We start from the raw sequence: 25,568 nt of genomic DNA, 5'->3' as shown, positions 1-25,568 counted from the left end.
CCCGGATTTGCCAGGAACCCTTCTTACTCCTCCTACTTGCATGTGACACTGGGCTTAGGATCTGCATAGGAAACACACACACAAGCACACACCTACCTTTGTTGCCTGCAGATGCCTCCTTGGCTGTCCCCAAACGGTATCAAACCAACACCCACGGGAAGCTGTAAGCATAGAGGACATGCCTGCACCCCATTGGACTTACCTGTGTGGGTTAAATCCGGGTTATTTGACAACCTATGGCGGTGATGGTTCTGCTCAGGCAGAGCAGTGCTGATGCTCCTCATAAAGCTGTCGCTGCTGTGAAGGTTCTAGGTGACATCACAAATCCCTTTGGTTACATACACAACAAAGCTGGGTTGTTGTTGTTTACACTCTGCAAGGCCTGTGGAAGTGAGTGACATCATAGCACTGTAGTTCTGAGGGTTCAAGATGGATGCAACAATCTCCTGTTGCTTCTATGAAGGCCGTAATAGACGACATCACCAAACAGCTCCATAGTCACATACACAGCAAAGGAGAGATGTTGTTTACACCTAGTGATGTCAGTGGTATTGAGTGACATCACAGCACAGTGCTAAGGCTCCTGGGCCTGGACACAGCAGTGGCTGCAATATCTCAACGGAGAATACGTTTATATCTATGTGTGTGTGTGCGCATATATATATATATATATATATATATATATATATATATATATATATTTCTCCGCCGAAATCACTTTTAAACCCATTTCCACCTTTTTTTCCCTTCTCTTCCTCTTACTTTTTTTTCACGTTTTTTTACGTTTTTCTCCTTTTCGCCTCTTTTCTGGGCGTATTATTCTTCTTTTTCTTCTTTTTTTTCGTCTAATGCATACCCCATCAGTGCAGCAATGCTTATTCAATACCGCCAGCAGATGGAGACACTGGGGGATAATTTTCTAAGGATTTATACTGATTTTTCCTGTCTGAATTTGTCGCACAGAAAGTTGCAGGCCAAATATGTGTGACATTTCTGCGACTTTAGCTTCTAGAGCATTTTTACAACATTATACATAGGTGCTGAATACATAAAAAGCGACTGTTCAGCGACAGACAAGTCGCATCGGCTGAAAGTAGGCCAGAATGTCAGTCCATGTTGGAGCAGGTTTAGATACAGTCTAAAGCATAGATCTCAAAGTCTGTGCACAGAATTTAGCAAGGGCCTCGCACCTTCTGATGCATCAGGTAGGTGCACAATAGCATAGCCTAACCCTCTGTACTTTGGTCTATATTGATGCGGGACATAGACAGCCAGCTGATGACCAATCCATTAGTGCAATGGATGGCTGGAAGCATTTGTCTTTGCCTTTGCAATACCACAGAAGCAATGCATGGTCAATGTACAGCAATGACACACCTGTGTGAACAGCCAGGAGACCCCCCCCCCCCATGTTATGTTACATAGTTACATAGTTAGTACGGTCGAAAAAAGACATATGTCCATCACGTTCAACCAGGGAATTAAGGGGTAGGGGTGTGGCGCGATATTGGGGAAGGGATGAGATTTTATATTTCTTCATAAGCATTAATCTTATTTTGTCAATTAGGAACATTCAGCACCCACCCGCTATCAAGGCAGCTGCCTATCATGTCATGCCCTACCTGCACAGGTGTGCTGGCTACTCAAATGATCCAATTAAGGAGGCCATTTAGTCAGCAGCAGCAGAAGTCCTGTGCCTGGACGCTCCAACAGGGGCCAGACACAAGCAGAAGCAGAAGCAGCAGAAGCAGCAGCAGCACCACCTTTTGTTTATTGGCTGCAGCAGCAGCAAGGCCCACAGGGCTGGCTAGCTGGCTAGCCAGCAAGCAGGTAGCAATGAAAGTAGGAATCTTTCTTTTTAACCCTGTAAGGGGGTGGTGCACTGTACCCGAAGATACTGCCATATCGGGTCAATGCATAGGGCGACGGAAGCAAGCTTCGAAATCGGCCCCCGTTCTCAAAAATCCATTTAATATATGGTCCCCAGATAGGGGACGTATCAGATATTAAACTGATAAGAACAGATACTACACTTGATCTTAGCCAAAAGGCCGAGAAGCGATAACCGTGAAAGGGGCGGGCCCAACAAGGTCCCCTTCATGGGCACTATCACTGCTTGCTGTCAGGGAGGCTGCCAGACAATTTTCCATGCACACTCTGGGCTGGGGGGCAGTCAACCACCAGTACACACAGCAGAACCTAAACCCATACCATTATTGCTAAGCAGCAAGACAGGGGCCCATTGCACTCCCACGGGGCCTTTTTAAATGCAATCCATAACCCGGATTTGCCAGGAACCCTTCTTACTCCTCCTACTTGCATGTGACACTGGGCTTAGGATCTGCATAGGAAACACACACACAAGCACACACCTACCTTTGTTGCCTGCAGATGCCTCCTTGGCTGTCCCCAAACGGTATCAAACCAACACCCACGGGAAGCTGTAAGCATAGAGGACATGCCTGCACCCCATTGGACTTACCTGTGTGGGTTAAATCCGGGTTATTTGACAACCTATGGCGGTGATGGTTCTGCTCAGGCAGAGCAGTGCTGATGCTCCTCATAAAGCTGTCGCTGCTGTGAAGGTTCTAGGTGACATCACAAATCCCTTTGGTTACATACACAACAAAGCTGGGTTGTTGTTGTTTACACTCTGCAAGGCCTGTGGAAGTGAGTGACATCATAGCACTGTAGTTCTGAGGGTTCAAGATGGATGCAACAATCTCCTGTTGCTTCTATGAAGGCCGTAATAGACGACATCACCAAACAGCTCCATAGTCACATACACAGCAAAGGAGAGATGTTGTTTACACCTAGTGATGTCAGTGGTATTGAGTGACATCACAGCACAGTGCTAAGGCTCCTGGGCCTGGACACAGCAGCGGCTGCAATATCTCAACGGAGAATACGTTTATATCTATGTGTGTGTGTGCGCATATATATATATATATATATATATATATATATATATATATATATATATATATATATTTCTCCGCCGAAATCACTTTTAAACCCATTTCCACCTTTTTTTCCCTTCTCTTCCTCTTCCTTTTTTCACGTTTTTTTACGTTTTTCTCCTTTTCGCCTCTTTTCTGGGCGTATTATTCTTCTTTTTCTTCTTTTTTTTCGTCTAATGCATACCCCATCAGTGCAGCAATGCTTATTCAATACCGCCAGCAGATGGAGACACTGGGGGATAATTTTCTAAGGATTTATACTGATTTTTCCTGTCTGAATTTGTCGCACAGAAAGTTGCAGGCCAAATATGTGTGACATTTCTGCGACTTTAGCTTCTAGAGCATTTTTACAACATTATACATAGGTGCTGAATACATAAAAAGCGACTGTTCAGCGACAGACAAGTCGCATCGGCTGAAAGTAGGCCAGAATGTCAGTCCATGTTGGAGCAGGTTTAGATACAGTCTAAAGCATAGATCTCAAAGTCTGTGCACAGAATTTAGCAAGGGCCTCGCACCTTCTGATGCATCAGGTAGGTGCACAATAGCATAGCCTAACCCTCTGTACTTTGGTCTATATTGATGCGGGACATAGACAGCCAGCTGATGACCAATCCATTAGTGCAATGGATGGCTGGAAGCATTTGTCTTTGCCTTTGCAATACCACAGAAGCAATGCATGGTCAATGTACAGCAATGACACACCTGTGTGAACAGCCAGGAGACCCCCCCCCCCCATGTTATGTTACATAGTTACATAGTTAGTACGGTCGAAAAAAGACATATGTCCATCACGTTCAACCAGGGAATTAAGGGGTAGGGGTGTGGCGCGATATTGGGGAAGGGATGAGATTTTATATTTCTTCATAAGCATTAATCTTATTTTGTCAATTAGGAACATTCAGCACCCACCCGCTATCAAGGCAGCTGCCTATCATGTCATGCCCTACCTGCACAGGTGTGCTGGCTACTCAAATGATCCAATTAAGGAGGCCATTTAGTCAGCAGCAGCAGAAGTCCTGTGCCTGGACGCTCCAACAGGGGCCAGACACAAGCAGAAGCAGAAGCAGCAGAAGCAGCAGCAGCACCACCTTTTGTTTATTGGCTGCAGCAGCAGCAAGGCCCACAGGGCTGGCTAGCTGGCTAGCCAGCAAGCAGGTAGCAATGAAAGTAGGAATCTTTCTTTTTAACCCTGTAAGGGGGTGGTGCACTGTACCCGAAGATACTGCCATATCGGGTCAATGCATAGGGCGACGGAAGCAAGCTTCGAAATCGGCCCCCGTTCTCAAAAATCCATTTAATATATGGTCCCCAGATAGGGGACGTATCAGATATTAAACTGATAAGAACAGATTTTTTTTTTTTTTTTTTTTTTAATCCCTCAGGTAGGGGATGAAAGTACTCCAATCAATACTTTCAAACTGGCATTACAAACTTTCTGTAACACACAACCCTCTCATCATTGGGAAACTTTATTTATCAATCAAACAGACAAAAAAAAACAATCAAGATAAATCAACAAGATGAATCCATTTTTTCGATTTCCAAATGCCTTCCGCATCAATCCCACCCCTCTTAGAATCCCACAAATAACACAAATACAGTTTGCCTAACACCATTCGCACACTATTATTAACACTCACTTCTTTCCTCAAAAACACATAAACATTCCTCACATCCCACAAGACTTCCTTAATACACGACAACAATAACCACAACACTCTTACATTCTGACCTCCACTTACACAAAGCCCAAACATCATCATCTCAAAAGACAAAAACTCCATACCTGTCAATTCCTTGCATAAAGGACCAAGCCTTCTAACAACCTCACGAGCATACTTACAATTCCAAAAGAGATGAATAACACTTTCAAAACCATTACAACCCACTCTAGGACACACATCACATCTCACCAAACCCCTTGCTTTCTGAAACTCTCTCACAGGCAACACACCATGTAGACTTTGCCACACAATCTCCTTTTGCTTATTAGACATACCATCCATCCTTACTTTCTTCCAAACTTTCTCCACATCCGCTCCCCTCACAGAATTAATATTACATACAACCTCTTTACTCTCAATCATTCTCATCACCAAACGTTTATTCTTCAACACACTCATCTCTTCTTCTATCAACTCAAATTTCTCCAAAAACCTCACAACCCACTCATACCACTTAGGAACCTCAAAAGCAACAGGCCTACTCAGATCCCTCTTACACCACTTCAGCCTAACAAACAGTCTTCCAGCAAGAAACTTAGTCATACAAGACATCTTCTTATCTCCTTCAATAATGACCAGTATGAAAACTAAAATATTCACTCCAAAATAAACCTCCAGATTTGGAAAACTCATCCCACCCTTCCGCCAATTTTTAATCACCACTTCTCTCCTTAATCTTTCTACTTTAGACCCCCAGAAAAAGACAAACAAAACCCGATTCAGACTCCTTAAACACATATACTGCGGAGGAAAAATCATAGCAACATACAGAAAAATTGGTAAAACAACACTTTTAATAACCACAATTTTTCCAATAAAAGAAAGACTTCTCATACTCCAAAAATTCAAACGCATCTCTACCTTCTTTTTTGCATCATCCCAACTCTCCTTTCCATCCAAGTCCTTACTAAACTTAATCCCCAATACTTTAATAGCCCCCTCCACTACATTCACCCCAACATCACTACTTAACCCACCTTCACCAAAGCATTTACATTCGCTCTTTAACCAATTCACTTTAAAAGCAGACGCACCACAGAAAATTGAAACCAAAAGCCTCACTCTCCTCACAGCACACTCAGAATCACACAGGACACATACATCATCCATATAAGCATTCACTTTAAATTCCCTACCATTGCTACCAGGAATATGAACACCTCTCACTATCTTATCCCTCCTAATCAGACATAACAGAGGCTCAATCGCGCATATAAACGCTACTGGCGAGAGCGGGCACCCCTGCCTTACTCCTGAAAAAACATTCACTCTTCTCCCCACACATCCATTAACGAGCATCCTACTATATATTCTATCATACAAACTCCTAACTCTCCACACAAAATCACTCGGAAACCCCATTCGCAACAATACCCTGAACAAAAAATTATGAGACAACCTATCATACGCCTTTTCAAAATCAAGTGACAACAAATAAGCATTTTGTTTTCTACTCTTACAATCCCACAAACAATCTCTCAACAGACACAAACTCTCATGTATACGACGTCCAGGCACAGCACAAAACTGATCATAACCAACCACACATTCAACAACATCCCTCATTCGATTAGCAATAATTTTTGCATAGATCTTATAATCGCAGTTAAGTAACGTAATTGGACGCCAATTCTTTAAATTTTTTAAATTCCCTTTTTTTGGAATTAATACTACCACACCACCACGCATACTCTCCGAAATTTCCATATTCTCCCACATAAACTGACACACTGCAACAACATCCTTACCCACCACATTCCACAAAAAACGATAAAATTCCACAGGCAAACCATCTTCACCTGGAGTCTTATTTGCTGACATTCTCTGCACTACATCCCATACTTCTTCACTTGAAATCTTACGCATAACAAAAGCCTGCTCAGCTTCTCCAAGTTTCCCATCCAACACACTCAATACCTCACTCTCCAAATTCTCATCTCTCCACTTCTCTCCATACAGCTCCTCATAAAAGCATGCAATTTCCTCACTCACACCATCACCAGTCACTTCCCTACCATCCTCTCTCACAATCATATCAATAACAGGTTTTTTAGAAAAAACTTTTTTGAAAAAATAACGTGAACATTTCTCATCATGTTCCAATTTATCTAACTTGGCCCTATACATGATACTCCTACCCTTTTCCAACACAAAATTATTAATCTCCCTCTTAGTGCTCACAATATCATCCTGAACATCCACCCCACAATCTCTCAACCTACACAAATAGGACAAACGCGCATTCAACTTCACATATTGCTCCCTCTTAAGAGCAGCGACTTTGTATCCAAAGGACTTAAAAAAGGACTTTGTTTTCTTTTTAACCCATTCCCACCACAAAATAATGTTATCAAACTCACCTTTCTTTCCACACCACTTCTTATACATACATTCATACTGATCTCTCACATCCACACTATCTAAATGTTTAATATTCATTTTCCACAAACCTCTCCCATACACAGCACTCTGACCCACATCAATCTCACACAGCAATGAATCATGGTCCGAATAACAAACAGACCTCTGTCTGTAACTTAAAGCATTCAAACTCTCAGACAAAAAACAATAATCTAACTTAGAGTGAAAATTACCTCTATCTGCATGATATGTACATAAATTAGGATTAATATTACATAATTCTTGGATATCCCTTAACCTAAAATCAGAGACTAACTCAAATAATTTTCTACCAGATACATCAAAAGCTTTTTTTGTTAAATCAACATTCATATCTCCAACTAAAATAACAGGCATCTTGCCCTGAACATAAAACTTTAACTTATCAAACAAATTTTTTCTTTCATTTTTACATGCAGGAGCATAAACATTAATCAAACGAAATTTCACATTTTTATAACTTAATACAGCAGAAATACACCTGCCAGGTTCAATCACCACATAGCTTTCCACAGCAATGTCAGGTGATTTAATCAAGATCCCCACACCATCATTCTTATTCAAAACACTCCCAGACCACACACACCGACCATACACCCATTCATCCTGACTTATGGTGAGATCAATACCACACTCCTGCAAACAAAAAATTGCAGCATTTTCCTGAGCTAAAAAACTTAAAATAGCAGCTCTCCTAGCCTTATTTTTAAACACTCTCACATTTTGAGAACATACAACAAAACCCATAGCCTAAAGCTACAAAGAACAAGGTTTAACCCTGCATGAGCTACACAGGTGCATCAGCCACCTGCTACTAACTAGCAAATCAAGTCCCAGCATAGTTATTCACCACTCTCAGTAGCCTCCATAACATCAGTCTCCAGGACTTCATAAAAGTTGCTGGTTTCCGGGCACGAGTCCGCACCCTTCTCACCTCTTCTTTTCTTGGCAGACTTCCCTCCATGCACCAGTTGAAAGCCATCATAATTTTCATCCTCTGCATTATGTTTCCCACCACCCTCCCTGTTACACAAATCAGTCTCACCTGAGGATGGAAATGGCTCAATGTGAACAGGGTCAGAGGGGTGAACAGACTCCACAGAGTGACTAGGACTCTGCACTCCCTCAATAACTTCCTCCAACTGTCTGAAGGCATCAGAGACTGCAGCCTGAACATCAGGGGGCTTCTGAGGAGCTGCAATGGTCTTCAGAGGGGCCAATCTCCTCACTATTTCCCCCTCTCTCACCACACTACTGAATAAAGGACTTCTCACCCCAGGGCAGTCCTTATAAACATGACCTTCCTCCCGACATAAGTCACATTTCCTGGCTTTAGGACAACTTCCAGCATGGTGGCCAGCAGTATTACAGTTCCTGCACATTTGTCCTTGCACACAGTTCTCCTTTAAATGTCCAAAGGAAAAACAATTCCTGCAGTAGGAAGGCTGACCAGCATAGGACAGGTACCCCCTATAACCTGCAATGGAAAAACAGGCAGGGGGGTGTTTAAAACCCCCAACACAAGTAGGGTCTACTTTTAATTTAACCACAAACTTATAATTGCAGTTAAAAATCCCCAGTACATTCGTCTGTTTCTCTCCACCCTTCACATAGTCACAGTACTTGTGCAAAAAGTTCTTAATAATTTCCACATCTGTGTAAGGATTATGCACATGCACTATCACAGTTTTTTCCTGCAGACCAAACAGTGGAGTAATCTTCACCCCAACCAGCAAGGGCTCATTGCTGAGATTCCTTAAGTGTTCATACACATGCAAACACCTGCCCTCATCCACAAAGGTTACCTCATAGGAGCCCCTGCGGGGAGACTCATTAACACTGAAGATTTCAGCCTTGTCCACTCCAATCTTCTCCATAATGATGTCTCTCACCAGATAAACCATGTTGTTCTTGGAACTTGCAGGATCCACCTCCATGCGGATAGTATTCTTTACTCCAGCCATTCTTCCAGATGATAATCTGTCGGTACAGGACCACAGTGAAAAAAAAAAAATCTTCCTCCGGCAAACTGGGTAAACCCAGAGATCGCACCCTCTGGCCAGACCAGAGCAAACTGCACTTGATCTTAGCCAAAAGGCCGAGAAGCGATAACCGTGAAAGGGGCGGGCCCAACAAGGTCCCCTTCATGGGCACTATCACTGCTTGCTGTCAGGGAGGCTGCCAGACAATTTTCCATGCACACTCTGGGCTGGGGGGCAGTCAACCACCAGTACACACAGCAGAACCTAAACCCATACCATTATTGCTAAGCAGCAAGACAGGGGCCCATTGCACTCCCACGGGGCCTTTTTAAATGCAATCCATAACCCGGATTTGCCAGGAACCCTTCTTACTCCTCCTACTTGCATGTGACACTGGGCTTAGGATCTGCATAGGAAACACACACACAAGCACACACCTACCTTTGTTGCCTGCAGATGCCTCCTTGGCTGTCCCCAAACGGTATCAAACCAACACCCACGGGAAGCTGTAAGCATAGAGGACATGCCTGCACCCCATTGGACTTACCTGTGTGGGTTAAATCCGGGTTATTTGACAACCTATGGCGGTGATGGTTCTGCTCAGGCAGAGCAGTGCTGATGCTCCTCATAAAGCTGTCGCTGCTGTGAAGGTTCTAGGTGACATCACAAATCCCTTTGGTTACATACACAACAAAGCTGGGTTGTTGTTGTTTACACTCTGCAAGGCCTGTGGAAGTGAGTGACATCATAGCACTGTAGTTCTGAGGGTTCAAGATGGATGCAACAATCTCCTGTTGCTTCTATGAAGGCCGTAATAGACGACATCACCAAACAGCTCCATAGTCACATACACAGCAAAGGAGAGATGTTGTTTACACCTAGTGATGTCAGTGGTATTGAGTGACATCACAGCACAGTGCTAAGGCTCCTGGGCCTGGACACAGCAGCGGCTGCAATATCTCAACGGAGAATACGTTTATATCTATGTGTGTGTGTGCGCATATATATATATATATATATATATATATATATATATATATATATATATCTCCGCCGAAATCACTTTTAAACCCATTTCCACCTTTTTTTCCCTTCTCTTCCTCTTACTTTTTTTTCACGTTTTTTTACGTTTTTCTCCTTTTCGCCTCTTTTCTGGGCGTATTATTCTTCTTTTTCTTCTTTTTTTTCGTCTAATGCATACCCCATCAGTGCAGCAATGCTTATTCAATACCGCCAGCAGATGGAGACACTGGGGGATAATTTTCTAAGGATTTATACTGATTTTTCCTGTCTGAATTTGTCGCACAGAAAGTTGCAGGCCAAATATGTGTGACATTTCTGCGACTTTAGCTTCTAGAGCATTTTTACAACATTATACATAGGTGCTGAATACATAAAAAGCGACTGTTCAGCGACAGACAAGTCGCATCGGCTGAAAGTAGGCCAGAATGTCAGTCCATGTTGGAGCAGGTTTAGATACAGTCTAAAGCATAGATCTCAAAGTCTGTGCACAGAATTTAGCAAGGGCCTCGCACCTTCTGATGCATCAGGTAGGTGCACAATAGCATAGCCTAACCCTCTGTACTTTGGTCTATATTGATGCGGGACATAGACAGCCAGCTGATGACCAATCCATTAGTGCAATGGATGGCTGGAAGCATTTGTCTTTGCCTTTGCAATACCACAGAAGCAATGCATGGTCAATGTACAGCAATGACACACCTGTGTGAACAGCCAGGAGACCCCCCCCCCCCCCATGTTATGTTACATAGTTACATAGTTAGTACGGTCGAAAAAAGACATATGTCCATCACGTTCAACCAGGGAATTAAGGGGTAGGGGTGTGGCGCGATATTGGGGAAGGGATGAGATTTTATATTTCTTCATAAGCATTAATCTTATTTTGTCAATTAGGAACATTCAGCACCCACCCGCTATCAAGGCAGCTGCCTATCATGTCATGCCCTACCTGCACAGGTGTGCTGGCTACTCAAATGATCCAATTAAGGAGGCCATTTAGTCAGCAGCAGCAGAAGTCCTGTGCCTGGACGCTCCAACAGGGGCCAGACACAAGCAGAAGCAGAAGCAGCAGAAGCAGCAGCAGCACCACCTTTTGTTTATTGGCTGCAGCAGCAGCAAGGCCCACAGGGCTGGCTAGCTGGCTAGCCAGCAAGCAGGTAGCAATGAAAGTAGGAATCTTTCTTTTTAACCCTGTAAGGGGGTGGTGCACTGTACCCGAAGATACTGCCATATCGGGTCAATGCATAGGGCGACGGAAGCAAGCTTCGAAATCGGCCCCCGTTCTCAAAAATCCATTTAATATATGGTCCCCAGATAGGGGACGTATCAGATATTAAACTGATAAGAACAGATACTACACTTGATCTTAGCCAAAAGGCCGAGAAGCGATAACCGTGAAAGGGGCGGGCCCAACAAGGTCCCCTTCATGGGCACTATCACTGCTTGCTGTCAGGGAGGCTGCCAGACAATTTTCCATGCACACTCTGGGCTGGGGGGCAGTCAACCACCAGTACACACAGCAGAACCTAAACCCATACCATTATTGCTAAGCAGCAAGACAGGGGCCCATTGCACTCCCACGGGGCCTTTTTAAATGCAATCCATAACCCGGATTTGCCAGGAACCCTTCTTACTCCTCCTACTTGCATGTGACACTGGGCTTAGGATCTGCATAGGAAACACACACACAAGCACACACCTACCTTTGTTGCCTGCAGATGCCTCCTTGGCTGTCCCCAAACGGTATCAAACCAACACCCACGGGAAGCTGTAAGCATAGAGGACATGCCTGCACCCCATTGGACTTACCTGTGTGGGTTAAATCCGGGTTATTTGACAACCTATGGCGGTGATGGTTCTGCTCAGGCAGAGCAGTGCTGATGCTCCTCATAAAGCTGTCGCTGCTGTGAAGGTTCTAGGTGACATCACAAATCCCTTTGGTTACATACACAACAAAGCTGGGTTGTTGTTGTTTACACTCTGCAAGGCCTGTGGAAGTGAGTGACATCATAGCACTGTAGTTCTGAGGGTTCAAGATGGATGCAACAATCTCCTGTTGCTTCTATGAAGGCCGTAATAGACGACATCACCAAACAGCTCCATAGTCACATACACAGCAAAGGAGAGATGTTGTTTACACCTAGTGATGTCAGTGGTATTGAGTGACATCACAGCACAGTGCTAAGGCTCCTGGGCCTGGACACAGCAGCGGCTGCAATATCTCAACGGAGAATACGTTTATATCTATGTGTGTGTGTGCGCATATATATATATATATATATATATATATATATATATATATATATATATATCTCCGCCGAAATCACTTTTAAACCCATTTCCACCTTTTTTTCCCTTCTCTTCCTCTTACTTTTTTTTCACGTTTTTTTACGTTTTTCTCCTTTTCGCCTCTTTTCTGGGCGTATTATTCTTCTTTTTCTTCTTTTTTTTCGTCTAATGCATACCCCATCAGTGCAGCAATGCTTATTCAATACCGCCAGCAGATGGAGACACTGGGGGATAATTTTCTAAGGATTTATACTGATTTTTCCTGTCTGAATTTGTCGCACAGAAAGTTGCAGGCCAAATATGTGTGACATTTCTGCGACTTTAGCTTCTAGAGCATTTTTACAACATTATACATAGGTGCTGAATACATAAAAAGCGACTGTTCAGCGACAGACAAGTCGCATCGGCTGAAAGTAGGCCAGAATGTCAGTCCATGTTGGAGCAGGTTTAGATACAGTCTAAAGCATAGATCTCAAAGTCTGTGCACAGAATTTAGCAAGGGCCTCGCACCTTCTGATGCATCAGGTAGGTGCACAATAGCATAGCCTAACCCTCTGTACTTTGGTCTATATTGATGCGGGACATAGACAGCCAGCTGATGACCAATCCATTAGTGCAATGGATGGCTGGAAGCATTTGTCTTTGCCTTTGCAATACCACAGAAGCAATGCATGGTCAATGTACAGCAATGACACACCTGTGTGAACAGCCAGGAGACCCCCCCCCCCCCCATGTTATGTTACATAGTTACATAGTTAGTACGGTCGAAAAAAGACATATGTCCATCACGTTCAACCAGGGAATTAAGGGGTAGGGGTGTGGCGCGATATTGGGGAAGGGATGAGATTTTATATTTCTTCATAAGCATTAATCTTATTTTGTCAATTAGGAACATTCAGCACCCACCCGCTATCAAGGCAGCTGCCTATCATGTCATGCCCTACCTGCACAGGTGTGCTGGCTACTCAAATGATCCAATTAAGGAGGCCATTTAGTCAGCAGCAGCAGAAGTCCTGTGCCTGGACGCTCCAACAGGGGCCAGACACAAGCAGAAGCAGAAGCAGCAGCAGCACCACCTTTTGTTTATTGGCTGCAGCAGCAGCAAGGCCCACAGGGCTGGCTAGCTGGCTAGCCAGCAAGCAGGTAGCAATGAAAGTAGGAATCTTTCTTTTTAACCCTGTAAGGGGGTGGTGCACTGTACCCGAAGATACTGCCATATCGGGTCAATGCATAGGGCGACGGAAGCAAGCTTCGAAATCGGCCCCCGTTCTCAAAAATCCATTTAATATATGGTCCCCAGATAGGGGACGTATCAGATATTAAACTGATAAGAACAGATACTACACTTGATCTTAGCCAAAAGGCCGAGAAGCGATAACCGTGAAAGGGGCGGGCCCAACAAGGTCCCCTTCATGGGCACTATCACTGCTTGCTGTCAGGGAGGCTGCCAGACAATTTTCCATGCACACTCTGGGCTGGGGGGCAGTCAACCACCAGTACACACAGCAGAACCTAAACCCATACCATTATTGCTAAGCAGCAAGACAGGGGCCCATTGCACTCCCACGGGGCCTTTTTAAATGCAATCCATAACCCGGATTTGCCAGGAACCCTTCTTACTCCTCCTACTTGCATGTGACACTGGGCTTAGGATCTGCATAGGAAACACACACACAAGCACACACCTACCTTTGTTGCCTGCAGATGCCTCCTTGGCTGTCCCCAAACGGTATCAAACCAACACCCACGGGAAGCTGTAAGCATAGAGGACATGCCTGCACCCCATTGGACTTACCTGTGTGGGTTAAATCCGGGTTATTTGACAACCTATGGCGGTGATGGTTCTGCTCAGGCAGAGCAGTGCTGATGCTCCTCATAAAGCTGTCGCTGCTGTGAAGGTTCTAGGTGACATCACAAATCCCTTTGGTTACATACACAACAAAGCTGGGTTGTTGTTGTTTACACTCTGCAAGGCCTGTGGAAGTGAGTGACATCATAGCACTGTAGTTCTGAGGGTTCAAGATGGATGCAACAATCTCCTGTTGCTTCTATGAAGGCCGTAATAGACGACATCACCAAACAGCTCCATAGTCACATACACAGCAAAGGAGAGATGTTGTTTACACCTAGTGATGTCAGTGGTATTGAGTGACATCACAGCACAGTGCTAAGGCTCCTGGGCCTGGACACAGCAGCGGCTGCAATATCTCAACGGAGAATACGTTTATATCTATGTGTGTGTGTGCGCATATATATATATATATATATATATATATATATATATATATATATATATCTCCGCCGAAATCACTTTTAAACCCATTTCCACCTTTTTTTCCCTTCTCTTCCTCTTACTTTTTTTTCACGTTTTTTTACGTTTTTCTCCTTTTCGCCTCTTTTCTGGGCGTATTATTCTTCTTTTTCTTCTTTTTTTTCGTCTAATGCATACCCCATCAGTGCAGCAATGCTTATTCAATACCGCCAGCAGATGGAGACACTGGGGGATAATTTTCTAAGGATTTATACTGATTTTTCCTGTCTGAATTTGTCGCACAGAAAGTTGCAGGCCAAATATGTGTGACATTTCTGCGACTTTAGCTTCTAGAGCATTTTTACAACATTATACATAGGTGCTGAATACATAAAAAGCGACTGTTCAGCGACAGACAAGTCGCATCGGCTGAAAGTAGGCCAGAATGTCAGTCCATGTTGGAGCAGGTTTAGATACAGTCTAAAGCATAGATCTCAAAGTCTGTGCACAGAATTTAGCAAGGGCCTCGCACCTTCTGATGCATCAGGTAGGTGCACAATAGCATAGCCTAACCCTCTGTACTTTGGTCTATATTGATGCGGGACATAGACAGCCAGCTGATGACCAATCCATTAGTGCAATGGATGGCTGGAAGCATTTGTCTTTGCCTTTGCAATACCACAGAAGCAATGCATGGTCAATGTACAGCAATGACACACCTGTGTGAACAGCCAGGAGACCCCCCCCCCCCCATGTTATGTTACATAGTTACATAGTTAGTACGGTCGAAAAAAGACATATGTCCATCACGTTCAACCAGGGAATTAAGGGGTAGGGGTGTGGCGCGATATTGGGGAAGGGATGAGATTTTATATTTCTTCATAAGCATTAATCTTATTTTGTCAATTAGGAACATTCAGCACCCACCCGCTATCAAGGCAGCTGCCTATCATGTCATGCCCTACCTGCACAGGTGTGCTGGCTACTCAAATGATCCAATTAAGGAGGCCATTTAGTCAGCAGCAGCAGAAGTCCTGTGCCTGGACGCTCCAACAGGGGCCAGACACAAGCAGAAGCAGAAGCAGCAGAAGCAGCAGCAGCACCACCTTTTGTTTATTGGCTGCAGCAGCAGCAAGGCCCACAGGGCTGGCTAGCTGGCTAGCCAGCAAGCAGGTAGCAATGAAAGTAGGAATCTTTCTTTTTAACCCTGTAAGGGGGTGGTGCACTGTACCCGAAGATACTGCCATATCGGGTCAATGCATAGGGCGACGGAAGCAAGCTTCGAAATCGGCCCCCGTTCTCAAAAATCCATTTAATATATGGTCCCCAGATAGGGGACGTATCAGATATTAAACTGATAAGAACAGATACTACACTTGATCTTAGCCAAAAGGCCGAGAAGCGATAACCGTGAAAGGGGCGGGCCCAACAAGGTCCCCTTCATGGGCACTATCACTGCTTGCTGTCAGGGAGGCTGCCAGACAATTTTCCATGCACACTCTGGGCTGGGGGGCAGTCAACCACCAGTACACACAGCAGAACCTAAACCCATACCATTATTGCTAAGCAGCAAGACAGGGGCCCATTGCACTCCCACGGGGCCTTTTTAAATGCAATCCATAACCCGGATTTGCCAGGAACCCTTCTTACTCCTCCTACTTGCATGTGACACTGGGCTTAGGATCTGCATAGGAAACACACACACAAGCACACACCTACCTTTGTTGCCTGCAGATGCCTCCTTGGCTGTCCCCAAACGGTATCAAACCAACACCCACGGGAAGCTGTAAGCATAGAGGACATGCCTGCACCCCATTGGACTTACCTGTGTGGGTTAAATCCGGGTTATTTGACAACCTATGGCGGTGATGGTTCTGCTCAGGCAGAGCAGTGCTGATGCTCCTCATAAAGCTGTCGCTGCTGTGAAGGTTCTAGGTGACATCACAAATCCCTTTGGTTACATACACAACAAAGCTGGGTTGTTGTTGTTTACACTCTGCAAGGCCTGTGGAAGTGAGTGACATCATAGCACTGTAGTTCTGAGGGTTCAAGATGGATGCAACAATCTCCTGTTGCTTCTATGAAGGCCGTAATAGACGACATCACCAAACAGCTCCATAGTCACATACACAGCAAAGGAGAGATGTTGTTTACACCTAGTGATGTCAGTGGTATTGAGTGACATCACAGCACAGTGCTAAGGCTCCTGGGCCTGGACACAGCAGCGGCTGCAATATCTCAACGGAGAATACGTTTATATCTATGTGTGTGTGTGCGCATATATATATATATATATATATATATATATATATATATATATATATATTCTCCGCCGAAATCACTTTTAAACCCATTTCCACCTTTTTTTCCCTTCTCTTCCTCTTACTTTTTTTTCACGTTTTTTTACGTTTTTCTCCTTTTCGCCTCTTTTCTGGGCGTATTATTCTTCTTTTTCTTCTTTTTTTTCGTCTAATGCATACCCCATCAGTGCAGCAATGCTTATTCAATACCGCCAGCAGATGGAGACACTGGGGGATAATTTTCTAAGGATTTATACTGATTTTTCCTGTCTGAATTTGTCGCACAGAAAGTTGCAGGCCAAATATGTGTGACATTTCTGCGACTTTAGCTTCTAGAGCATTTTTACAACATTATACATAGGTGCTGAATACATAAAAAGCGACTGTTCAGCGACAGACAAGTCGCATCGGCTGAAAGTAGGCCAGAATGTCAGTCCATGTTGGAGCAGGTTTAGATACAGTCTAAAGCATAGATCTCAAAGTCTGTGCACAGAATTTAGCAAGGGCCTCGCACCTTCTGATGCATCAGGTAGGTGCACAATAGCATAGCCTAACCCTCTGTACTTTGGTCTATATTGATGCGGGACATAGACAGCCAGCTGATGACCAATCCATTAGTGCAATGGATGGCTGGAAGCATTTGTCTTTGCCTTTGCAATACCACAGAAGCAATGCATGGTCAATGTACAGCAATGACACACCTGTGTGAACAGCCAGGAGACCCCCCCCCCCCCATGTTATGTTACATAGTTACATAGTTAGTACGGTCGAAAAAAGACATATGTCCATCACGTTCAACCAGGGAATTAAGGGGTAGGGGTGTGGCGCGATATTGGGGAAGGGATGAGATTTTATATTTCTTCATAAGCATTAATCTTATTTTGTCAATTAGGAACATTCAGCACCCACCCGCTATCAAGGCAGCTGCCTATCATGTCATGCCCTACCTGCACAGGTGTGCTGGCTACTCAAATGATCCAATTAAGGAGGCCATTTAGTCAGCAGCAGCAGAAGTCCTGTGCCTGGACGCTCCAACAGGGGCCAGACACAAGCAGAAGCAGAAGAAGCAGCAGCAGCACCACCTTTTGTTTATTGGCTGCAGCAGCAGCAAGGCCCACAGGGCTGGCTAGCTGGCTAGCCAGCAAGCAGGTAGCAATGAAAGTAGGAATCTTTCTTTTTAACCCTGTAAGGGGGTGGTGCACTGTACCCGAAGATACTGCCATATCGGGTCAATGCATAGGGCGACGGAAGCAAGCTTCGAAATCGGCCCCCGTTCTCAAAAATCCATTTAATATATGGTCCCCAGATAGGGGACGTATCAGATATTAAACTGATAAGAACAGATACTACACTTGATCTTAGCCAAAAGGCCGAGAAGCGATAACCGTGAAAGGGGCGGGCCCAACAAGGTCCCCTTCATGGGCACTATCACTGCTTGCTGTCAGGGAGGCTGCCAGACAATTTTCCATGCACACTCTGGGCTGGGGGGCAGTCAACCACCAGTACACACAGCAGAACCTAAACCCATACCATTATTGCTAAGCAGCAAGACAGGGGCCCATTGCACTCCCACGGGGCCTTTTTAAATGCAATCCATAACCCGGATTTGCCAGGAACCCTTCTTACTCCTCCTACTTGCATGTGACACTGGGCTTAGGATCTGCATAGGAAACACACACACAAGCACACACCTACCTTTGTTGCCTGCAGATGCCTCCTTGGCTGTCCCCAAACGGTATCAAACCAACACCCACGGGAAGCTGTAAGCATAGAGGACATGCCTGCACCCCATTGGACTTACCTGTGTGGGTTAAATCCGGGTTATTTGACAACCTATGGCGGTGATGGTTCTGCTCAGGCAGAGCAGTGCTGATGCTCCTCATAAAGCTGTCGCTGCTGTGAAGGTTCTAGGTGACATCACAAATCCCTTTGGTTACATACACAACAAAGCTGGGTTGTTGTTGTTTACACTCTGCAAGGCCTGTGGAAGTGAGTGACATCATAGCACTGTAGTTCTGAGGGTTCAAGATGGATGCAACAATCTCCTGTTGCTTCTATGAAGGCCGTAATAGACGACATCACCAAACAGCTCCATAGTCACATACACAGCAAAGGAGAGATGTTGTTTACACCTAGTGATGTCAGTGGTATTGAGTGACATCACAGCACAGTGCTAAGGCTCCTGGGCCTGGACACAGCAGCGGCTGCAATATCTCAACGGAGAATACGTTTATATCTATGTGTGTGTGTGCGCATATATATATATATATATATATATATATATATATATATATATATATTCTCCGCCGAAATCACTTTTAAACCCATTTCCACCTTTTTTTCCCTTCTCTTCCTCTTACTTTTTTTTCACGTTTTTTTACGTTTTTCTCCTTTTCGCCTCTTTTCTGGGCGTATTATTCTTCTTTTTCTTCTTTTTTTTCGTCTAATGCATACCCCATCAGTGCAGCAATGCTTATTCAATACCGCCAGCAGATGGAGACACTGGGGGATAATTTTCTAAGGATTTATACTGATTTTTCCTGTCTGAATTTGTCGCACAGAAAGTTGCAGGCCAAATATGTGTGACATTTCTGCGACTTTAGCTTCTAGAGCATTTTTACAACATTATACATAGGTGCTGAATACATAAAAAGCGACTGTTCAGCGACAGACAAGTCGCATCGGCTGAAAGTAGGCCAGAATGTCAGTCCATGTTGGAGCAGGTTTAGATACAGTCTAAAGCATAGATCTCAAAGTCTGTGCACAGAATTTAGCAAGGGCCTCGCACCTTCTGATGCATCAGGTAGGTGCACAATAGCATAGCCTAACCCTCTGTACTTTGGTCTATATTGATGCGGGACATAGACAGCCAGCTGATGACCAATCCATTAGTGCAATGGATGGCTGGAAGCATTTGTCTTTGCCTTTGCAATACCACAGAAGCAATGCATGGTCAATGTACAGCAATGACACACCTGTGTGAACAGCCAGGAGACCCCCCCCCCCCCATGTTATGTTACATAGTTACATAGTTAGTACGGTCGAAAAAAGACATATGTCCATCACGTTCAACCAGGGAATTAAGGGGTAGGGGTGTGGCGCGATATTGGGGAAGGGATGAGATTTTATATTTCTTCATAAGCATTAATCTTATTTTGTCAATTAGGAACATTCAGCACCCACCCGCTATCAAGGCAGCTGCCTATCATGTCATGCCCTACCTGCACAGGTGTGCTGGCTACTCAAATGATCCAATTAAGGAGGCCATTTAGTCAGCAGCAGCAGAAGTCCTGTGCCTGGACGCTCCAACAGGGGCCAGACACAAGCAGAAGCAGAAGCAGCAGAAGCAGCAGCAGCACCACCTTTTGTTTATTGGCTGCAGCAGCAGCAAGGCCCACAGGGCTGGCTAGCTGGCTAGCCAGCAAGCAGGTAGCAATGAAAGTAGGAATCTTTCTTTTTAACCCTGTAAGGGGGTGGTGCACTGTACCCGAAGATACTGCCATATCGGGTCAATGCATAGGGCGACGGAAGCAAGCTTCGAAATCGGCCCCCGTTCTCAAAAATCCATTTAATATATGGTCCCCAGATAGGGGACGTATCAGATATTAAACTGATAAGAACAGATACTACACTTGATCTTAGCCAAAAGGCCGAGAAGCGATAACCGTGAAAGGGGCGGGCCCAACAAGGTCCCCTTCATGGGCACTATCACTGCTTGCTGTCAGGGAGGCTGCCAGACAATTTTCCATGCACACTCTGGGCTGGGGGGCAGTCAACCACCAGTACACACAGCAGAACCTAAACCCATACCATTATTGCTAAGCAGCAAGACAGGGGCCCATTGCACTCCCACGGGGCCTTTTTAAATGCAATCCATAACCCGGATTTGCCAGGAACCCTTCTTACTCCTCCTACTTGCATGTGACACTGGGCTTAGGATCTGCATAGGAAACACACACACAAGCACACACCTACCTTTGTTGCCTGCAGATGCCTCCTTGGCTGTCCCCAAACGGTATCAAACCAACACCCACGGGAAGCTGTAAGCATAGAGGACATGCCTGCACCCCATTGGACTTACCTGTGTGGGTTAAATCCGGGTTATTTGACAACCTATGGCGGTGATGGTTCTGCTCAGGCAGAGCAGTGCTGATGATGCTCCTCATAAAGCTGTCGCTGCTGTGAAGGTTCTAGGTGACATCACAAATCCCTTTGGTTACATACACAACAAAGCTGGGTTGTTGTTGTTTACACTCTGCAAGGCCTGTGGAAGTGAGTGACATCATAGCACTGTAGTTCTGAGGGTTCAAGATGGATGCAACAATCTCCTGTTGCTTCTATGAAGGCCGTAATAGACGACATCACCAAACAGCTCCATAGTCACATACACAGCAAAGGAGAGATGTTGTTTACACCTAGTGATGTCAGTGGTATTGAGTGACATCACAGCACAGTGCTAAGGCTCCTGGGCCTGGACACAGCAGCGGCTGCAATATCTCAACGGAGAATACGTTTATATCTATGTGTGTGTGTGCGCATATATATATATATATATATATATATATATATATATATATATATATTTCTCCGCCGAAATCACTTTTAAACCCATTTCCACCTTTTTTTCCCTTCTCTTCCTCTTACTTTTTTTTCACGTTTTTTTACGTTTTTCTCCTTTTCGCCTCTTTTCTGGGCGTATTATTCTTCTTTTTCTTCTTTTTTTTCGTCTAATGCATACCCCATCAGTGCAGCAATGCTTATTCAATACCGCCAGCAGATGGAGACACTGGGGGATAATTTTCTAAGGATTTATACTGATTTTTCCTGTCTGAATTTGTCGCACAGAAAGTTGCAGGCCAAATATGTGTGACATTTCTGCGACTTTAGCTTCTAGAGCATTTTTACAACATTATACATAGGTGCTGAATACATAAAAAGCGACTGTTCAGCGACAGACAAGTCGCATCGGCTGAAAGTAGGCCAGAATGTCAGTCCATGTTGGAGCAGGTTTAGATACAGTCTAAAGCATAGATCTCAAAGTCTGTGCACAGAATTTAGCAAGGGCCTCGCACCTTCTGATGCATCAGGTAGGTGCACAATAGCATAGCCTAACCCTCTGTACTTTGGTCTATATTGATGCGGGACATAGACAGCCAGCTGATGACCAATCCATTAGTGCAATGGATGGCTGGAAGCATTTGTCTTTGCCTTTGCAATACCACAGAAGCAATGCATGGTCAATGTACAGCAATGACACACCTGTGTGAACAGCCAGGAGACCCCCCCCCCCCCCATGTTATGTTACATAGTTACATAGTTAGTACGGTCGAAAAAAGACATATGTCCATCACGTTCAACCAGGGAATTAAGGGGTAGGGGTGTGGCGCGATATTGGGGAAGGGATGAGATTTTATATTTCTTCATAAGCATTAATCTTATTTTGTCAATTAGGAACATTCAGCACCCACCCGCTATCAAGGCAGCTGCCTATCATGTCATGCCCTACCTGCACAGGTGTGCTGGCTACTCAAATGATCCAATTAAGGAGGCCATTTAGTCAGCAGCAGCAGAAGTCCTGTGCCTGGACGCTCCAACAGGGGCCAGACACAAGCAGAAGCAGAAGCAGCAGAAGCAGCAGCAGCACCACCTTTTGTTTATTGGCTGCAGCAGCAGCAAGGCCCACAGGGCTGGCTAGCCAGCAAGCAGGTAGCAATGAAAGTAGGAATCTTTCTTTTTAACCCTGTAAGGGGGTGGTGCACTGTACCCGAAGATACTGCCATATCGGGTCAATGCATAGGGCGACGGAAGCAAGCTTCGAAATCGGCCCCCGTTCTCAAAAATCCATTTAATATATGGTCCCCAGATAGGGGACGTATCAGATATTAAACTGATAAGAACAGATACTACACTTGATCTTAGCCAAAAGGCCGAGAAGCGATAACCGTGAAAGGGGCGGGCCCAACAAGGTCCCCTTCATGGGCACTATCACTGCTTGCTGTCAGGGAGGCTGCCAGACAATTTTCCATGCACACTCTGGGCTGGGGGGCAGTCAACCACCAGTACACACAGCAGAACCTAAACCCATACCATTATTGCTAAGCAGCAAGACAGGGGCCCATTGCACTCCCACGGGGCCTTTTTAAATGCAATCCATAACCCGGATTTGCCAGGAACCCTTCTTACTCCTCCTACTTGCATGTGACACTGGGCTTAGGATCTGCATAGGAAACACACACACAAGCACACACCTACCTTTGTTGCCTGCAGATGCCTCCTTGGCTGTCCCCAAACGGTATCAAACCAACACCCACGGGAAGCTGTAAGCATAGAGGACATGCCTGCACCCCATTGGACTTACCTGTGTGGGTTAAATCCGGGTTATTTGACAACCTATGGCGGTGATGGTTCTGCTCAGGCAGAGCAGTGCTGATGCTCCTCATAAAGCTGTCGCTGCTGTGAAGGTTCTAGGTGACATCACAAATCCCTTTGGTTACATACACAACAAAGCTGGGTTGTTGTTGTTTACACTCTGCAAGGCCTGTGGAAGTGAGTGACATCATAGCACTGTAGTTCTGAGGGTTCAAGATGGATGCAACAATCTCCTGTTGCTTCTATGAAGGCCGTAATAGACGACATCACCAAACAGCTCCATAGTCACATACACAGCAAAGGAGAGATGTTGTTTACACCTAGTGATGTCAGTGGTATTGAGTGACATCACAGCACAGTGCTAAGGCTCCTGGGCCTGGACACAGCAGCGGCTGCAATATCTCAACGGAGAATACGTTTATATCTATGTGTGTGTGTGCGCATATATATATATATATATATATATATATATATATATATATATTTCTCCGCCGAAATCACTTTTAAACCCATTTCCACCTTTTTTTCCCTTCTCTTCCTCTTACTTTTTTTTCACGTTTTTTTACGTTTTTCTCCTTTTCGCCTCTTTTCTGGGCGTATTATTCTTCTTTTTCTTCTTTTTTTTCGTCTAATGCATACCCCATCAGTGCAGCAATGCTTATTCAATACCGCCAGCAGATGGAGACACTGGGGGATAATTTTCTAAGGATTTATACTGATTTTTCCTGTCTGAATTTGTCGCACAGAAAGTTGCAGGCCAAATATGTGTGACATTTCTGCGACTTTAGCTTCTAGAGCATTTTTACAACATTATACATAGGTGCTGAATACATAAAAAGCGACTGTTCAGCGACAGACAAGTCGCATCGGCTGAAAGTAGGCCAGAATGTCAGTCCATGTTGGAGCAGGTTTAGATACAGTCTAAAGCATAGATCTCAAAGTCTGTGCACAGAATTTAGCAAGGGCCTCGCACCTTCTGATGCATCAGGTAGGTGCACAATAGCATAGCCTAACCCTCTGTACTTTGGTCTATATTGATGCGGGACATAGACAGCCAGCTGATGACCAATCCATTAGTGCAATGGATGGCTGGAAGCATTTGTCTTTGCCTTTGCAATACCACAGAAGCAATGCATGGTCAATGTACAGCAATGACACACCTGTGTGAACAGCCAGGAGACCCCCCCCCCCCCCCCATGTTATGTTACATAGTTACATAGTTAGTACGGTCGAAAAAAGACATATGTCCATCACGTTCAACCAGGGAATTAAGGGGTAGGGGTGTGGCGCGATATTGGGGAAGGGATGAGATTTTATATTTCTTCATAAGCATTAATCTTATTTTGTCAATTAGGAACATTCAGCACCCACCCGCTATCAAGGCAGCTGCCTATCATGTCATGCCCTACCTGCACAGGTGTGCTGGCTACTCAAATGATCCAATTAAGGAGGCCATTTAGTCAGCAGCAGCAGAAGTCCTGTGCCTGGACGCTCCAACAGGGGCCAGACACAAGCAGAAGCAGAAGCAGCAGAAGCAGCAGCAGCACCACCTTTTGTTTATTGGCTGCAGCAGCAGCAAGGCCCACAGGGCTGGCTAGCTGGCTAGCCAGCAAGCAGGTAGCAATGAAAGTAGGAATCTTTCTTTTTAACCCTGTAAGGGGGTGGTGCACTGTACCCGAAGATACTGCCATATCGGGTCAATGCATAGGGCGACGGAAGCAAGCTTCGAAATCGGCCCCCGTTCTCAAAAATCCATTTAATATATGGTCCCCAGATAGGGGACGTATCAGATATTAAACTGATAAGAACAGATACTACACTTGATCTTAGCCAAAAGGCCGAGAAGCGATAACCGTGAAAGGGGCGGGCCCAACAAGGTCCCCTTCATGGGCACTATCACTGCTTGCTGTCAGGGAGGCTGCCAGACAATTTTCCATGCACACTCTGGGCTGGGGGGCAGTCAACCACCAGTACACACAGCAGAACCTAAACCCATACCATTATTGCTAAGCAGCAAGACAGGGGCCCATTGCACTCCCACGGGGCCTTTTTAAATGCAATCCATAACCCGGATTTGCCAGGAACCCTTCTTACTCCTCCTACTTGCATGTGACACTGGGCTTAGGATCTGCATAGGAAACACACACACAAGCACACACCTACCTTTGTTGCCTGCAGATGCCTCCTTGGCTGTCCCCAAACGGTATCAAACCAACACCCACGGGAAGCTGTAAGCATAGAGGACATGCCTGCACCCCATTGGACTTACC

General features: G+C 45.0%; 9 non-coding genes across 9 annotated transcripts; all 9 read right to left on the bottom strand.

Annotated features, from left to right (window-relative positions):
• Positions 1-1,872: 1,872 nt before the first annotated feature.
• Positions 1,873-2,063, bottom strand: LOC130325245 (U2 spliceosomal RNA). The gene has a single exon (XR_008870096.1). It is a non-coding gene; the product is annotated as a U2 spliceosomal RNA (small nuclear RNA).
• Positions 2,064-4,160: 2,097 nt separating this feature from the next.
• Positions 4,161-4,354, bottom strand: LOC130325342 (U2 spliceosomal RNA). The gene has a single exon (XR_008870182.1). It is a non-coding gene; the product is annotated as a U2 spliceosomal RNA (small nuclear RNA).
• Positions 4,355-11,288: 6,934 nt separating this feature from the next.
• LOC130325244 (U2 spliceosomal RNA) lies at positions 11,289-11,479 on the bottom strand. The gene has a single exon (XR_008870095.1). It is a non-coding gene; the product is annotated as a U2 spliceosomal RNA (small nuclear RNA).
• Positions 11,480-13,563: 2,084 nt separating this feature from the next.
• LOC130325242 (U2 spliceosomal RNA) lies at positions 13,564-13,754 on the bottom strand. The gene has a single exon (XR_008870094.1). It is a non-coding gene; the product is annotated as a U2 spliceosomal RNA (small nuclear RNA).
• A 2,090-nt stretch (positions 13,755-15,844) lies between these two features.
• LOC130325241 (U2 spliceosomal RNA) lies at positions 15,845-16,035 on the bottom strand. The gene has a single exon (XR_008870093.1). It is a non-coding gene; the product is annotated as a U2 spliceosomal RNA (small nuclear RNA).
• A 2,085-nt stretch (positions 16,036-18,120) lies between these two features.
• Positions 18,121-18,311, bottom strand: LOC130325240 (U2 spliceosomal RNA). The gene has a single exon (XR_008870092.1). It is a non-coding gene; the product is annotated as a U2 spliceosomal RNA (small nuclear RNA).
• Positions 18,312-20,400: 2,089 nt separating this feature from the next.
• Positions 20,401-20,591, bottom strand: LOC130325239 (U2 spliceosomal RNA). The gene has a single exon (XR_008870091.1). It is a non-coding gene; the product is annotated as a U2 spliceosomal RNA (small nuclear RNA).
• Positions 20,592-22,677: 2,086 nt separating this feature from the next.
• LOC130325238 (U2 spliceosomal RNA) lies at positions 22,678-22,868 on the bottom strand. Its single transcript, XR_008870090.1, has one exon. It is a non-coding gene; the product is annotated as a U2 spliceosomal RNA (small nuclear RNA).
• Positions 22,869-24,957: 2,089 nt separating this feature from the next.
• Positions 24,958-25,148, bottom strand: LOC130325237 (U2 spliceosomal RNA). Its single transcript, XR_008870089.1, has one exon. It is a non-coding gene; the product is annotated as a U2 spliceosomal RNA (small nuclear RNA).
• Positions 25,149-25,568: the final 420 nt, after the last annotated feature.

Source organism: Hyla sarda, unplaced genomic scaffold (assembly GCF_029499605.1).
Source record: "Hyla sarda isolate aHylSar1 unplaced genomic scaffold, aHylSar1.hap1 scaffold_271, whole genome shotgun sequence".
Lineage (NCBI taxonomy): Eukaryota > Metazoa > Chordata > Amphibia > Anura > Hylidae > Hyla > Hyla sarda.
Note: the sequence above shows the minus strand (reverse complement) of the source record. Positions and strands in the feature narration are given on the sequence as shown.